The sequence below is a fragment of the Palaemon carinicauda genome, chromosome 18 (genome assembly GCF_036898095.1).
Source record: "Palaemon carinicauda isolate YSFRI2023 chromosome 18, ASM3689809v2, whole genome shotgun sequence".
Lineage (NCBI taxonomy): Eukaryota > Metazoa > Arthropoda > Malacostraca > Decapoda > Palaemonidae > Palaemon > Palaemon carinicauda.
This window is the reverse complement of record NC_090742.1, coordinates 85,403,813-85,408,046: the sequence shown is the minus strand read 5'-3', so window position 1 is coordinate 85,408,046 and position 4,234 is coordinate 85,403,813.

The window sequence follows — 4,234 nt, the reverse complement described above, 5'->3', positions numbered from 1 at the left end:
ATTACACACACACAAACATATCTATGTATGTATGTATATATATATATATATATATATATATGTGTATATATATATGTGTGTGTATGTAAAAAAAAAAACCCTTCTATGCGCTCGCTTAAAGCTGTATGTGATGATTTATAATAGAAGAAGTTTCTTTGATGAAATTATTCTTATTATTATTATTATTAGTAGTAGTAGTAGTAGTAGTAGTAGTAGTAGTAGTAGTAGTATTGTTGTTGTTACTAATTTGGATACAATTGTTATTACTAGTGTTACCCTACACTGTTAAAAATTTGCGTTAAAAAAACGATAAATGTCTGGTAACATATATTCCAGGATTTTTACCGTTTGAAAAACGGATATATTGACAGTAAAAGTGATATTACGGTCGCCAACCCGTTAAAGATAATAGAAAATTAAGGTAAAATTACGGTCGCCTGTATTTTACTGAAATACAGCTGAGAACAGCATAATTTTAATCGGAAATTCTTCGTAAAAATATAGTTCCTTCTAACAGTGTACTTATTGTTTACGAAGTTTTCTAGCGGAATGCAGTCTGTTTTCAAGTGTCCTTAATCAGGTCAGGTTGGTGTTCTCCAGTTGCTGCTCTCTCTGATTTCCTTTTCTTTTTGAAAGGAGTTTCCACTTGCTATTTCTGCTAGGTTTGTGAAATCCTGGAGGGGGGGATAAGTTTTACCTCGCATTAGCAAGGAGTTGGATTTACTTCTTGAGTTCATCTGGGTTATTATTACTAATAGCTTTTTATATAGATTACTATAATTAAGGTCTCATGATAGTAGAAATTGGCAATATACTTTTTGTTTAGAAATTTACGATTTATTAATACAAATTAGCATTATTCCTCGTGCTATTTATGACGATTACAGAAACATTGCCAGGTTTAAGTGTGTCACAGATACAATTGCGAACTATAGAATCAACTGGTTTTATCAGCCCTTTGTGGTATTCATTTTCAAAATATGACATTTTCATCTTTCTTTGTATTTACTGAACCGCTAACCTGCTAATTTATGAAAGGTGGGTTCATATTTCTTTTAGTTTCTTGAAAGTTAAAGTAGCAGCTTTTGTAAAACGCAACTGTTTTATCACTTATTCCGAGTTACAAATTTGCAAGACCAAACTGAAAGTGGATAATCATTCCTGTCTCGGCATTTTTATTATAAGAGCTAATGTTGTGGAGAAGATTTGATATTAGCATTGGTGTTGAAAATTGAAGCAAGTCTATATTTAGCCTCAAGAATAGTAAACATTAAGGAAAATAAAAAGATAACGAAGATCACCTTAAAGAGAGGAGAAGACGGTAGAGGAGGAGGCAGGTAACTGGTGTTGCTGTGGTCTAGCCAGAACTAAAAAACTTACGCTGTCTAAACAAGTTAGACGAGTGTTAATATTTGCCAAACAATTAATGAACTGTTCGAATGGCATTCGCTGTTGTCAACATAGTGAATGAGAGGGAATGTTTTGGGAAATTATAACAGAGCCAGAAAAGTTTTTCACTTCGTTTCTGCGTTTTGTAATTGAAGATATTTAAAATCGCATGTTTATGTATATATATATATATATATATATACGTACACACATGCCATTTGTATATATATATATATATATAAATGCCATATATGTATATATATATATATATATATAAAATGTATATATATATATATATATATATATATATGTATATATATATATATATATAGTATATATATATTTATATATATATATATATATATATATATATATATTATATATAAACATGTGTGTATAGATACATATAAATGTAGATAGATATATATAAATGTGTATATATATATATATATATATATATATATATATATATATATATATATATATATATAGGATTTCTTTCTAAACCTCACCATTTAGAAATCAACTTGTGGAAATCGCATTTCAATGCGAATACTTCTCTAAAGGGAGGAAATATTGGCTATGTATTTTCAACTAAATGGAGGCAGTTATGTGCAGATTTAAGATGCCATGGCAGAGATTGCAACGGGTGTAATTTCACAGCAGTAGCAGTTTCCCTGCCGGCCGCCTTCCTCTTCCTCTTCCTCTTCCTCCATTCGCCAACTCTTGTTGCTATTCCATAATATCCATTCCATGATATTCATCCATTAGGATGGAACGATGATGGCTTCTTTTACGGGAATCGGATTAGGGCAATTTATTTCTTGAAGCATTAAGTGGAAATTGGTTCTTTTCTTTTTTTCCCTTTTTTTTCCCCTGCTGATGTTTGGAAGGTTCTAGTTTCCGTTGATGTTGTAGAACTTTTTTGAGAGGTTCTTTTCATAGCAATATTTGTGCGCAAATTTAGCCATATTCAGGAACTAATTATCATTATTTTGATACTGTAACTTTTCCCGTATTTTTATTGATACAAAGGTTGTGTCCAGATCGTTCATGCTCCTTATTGTTTCATAAATATTTTTCTTTATTGCTCATAAGTACGGTTAACTGATCCTGGAGTTTTTAGTTTTCAATTTTCAAATAGGGTATGTATACCTACTATGAGATTCAGGGCCTCTGTAACACGGTTTTTTCGCAATAACTTTTTTTCTATGAATTTCATAAATATAACGCTTATTCAGAATGCACATTATATCTACACATAAATTTTGACTATATTCTGCATTACGTAGGTTGAATAAATTTGGTACTTCTATTAAGTAAAAGTGACGATTTTTGAAGACGGGCCAACTTACTCAGAACGCACTCGTTACGTAACTTATGACGGCATTTCTTCTCTTTCTCGATCGGTGATTGGTTATACGTAACGAAGGCTATACCTCTGCCAACAATAACACAAAAGTGTAAATAAAAGCAAAGCAGTACACCTTTATGAACTCTGAAACCTCTCCACTGAGAATTATCATAATGAACAAACGAACAAAATATGTTAATAAATACAAAAACACTTCGATTATTTGTCTAACTTCCAAAATAAGTTTCCTAAGAAATTACAGTCTACTTTATAGCTCACAATCAGACTGACAAGGTGTAGGGAATAGTTGGTAATTTTCAAAAACGTAGTAGACAAGCTTGATTTGATAACTGCTATATCCAATGTCAAGCAATTTTTATTTATTGTCTATCTACCGATCTATTTACTGTAAAAAAAAAAAAATAGCCGGTACTGTATTTTGCTTTAAACTTTCACCAATAATTGTCAGAATGATGACTTCATGAGGCTCCACCCACTTTAGCCTCGTTATAATTCTGGATAACACTGAAGGCTATCATGGGCATTGTTGGATTAGAAAATTAAAATTCTGGCTATAAAAACTTATTTCTCGAGTAGTTGTAAGAAGTGCTAAATGATCCTCAAGGATCCCAGCAGTTGGCCTAAACGTTTAATTCCTGTATACTACTGTTGCGGCAATACTGCTACAGTAGTATTACTACGCTAGCACAGATACCCCACCCACATTTATGTATCGTTCCGCCATTCATAAAGTCTGTGTCATTTTTTTTCACTGTGCAATAAGCCATGGCCTCCTCAGAATTTAAGTTTTATATTAGATGATAGGCTATTTCATTAAGCTGACAAATTTATGGCAACTGGGTATGTTATTGCCGATGTTGAAGCTAAAGATAAAGTTTGGTATCATTCCTTCATTGCATTATCATCTTTACTACTATTTGTTTTGCTACATGTAGTAATTATTTTAAAGGATAAATGAATTATGTTCACTTTATTCCTATAAATTCCCATAAGATGTACAAATAAAACTCCTAAAACTATTCATGATTTATTTACAAAATGCAGTCATGCCCAAAACATAGCCAACACGGTCGTACGGCCTAAGAAGAAGAAAAAAAAAATTATATCGGATGATCCGTTGGTCTGATGGAGAGTTTAGCACAAAATCATTTTAACAAAAATAGTTATATCAAGACTGTTTACATACAATCTCTCTCTCTCTCTCTCTCTCTCTCTCTCTCTCTCTCTCTCTCTCTCTCTCTCTCTCTCTTGGTGGCATAGTGAATAGTTAATGGAAATGTTCAAAAGCCTGAGTGACATTACAAGTATTATAATCATATTACGCTAAATACAAATCAGACCATAAACATTGGATTTAAACTAGAAACTGAATAATTATATGGCCATGGGATTTCTCTTGACTGTATAAAGTTGCAAGTCGTAAGATAAATGCAGTTTTGCAACCACAGGGGCAATTCCAAATCCTGCTAG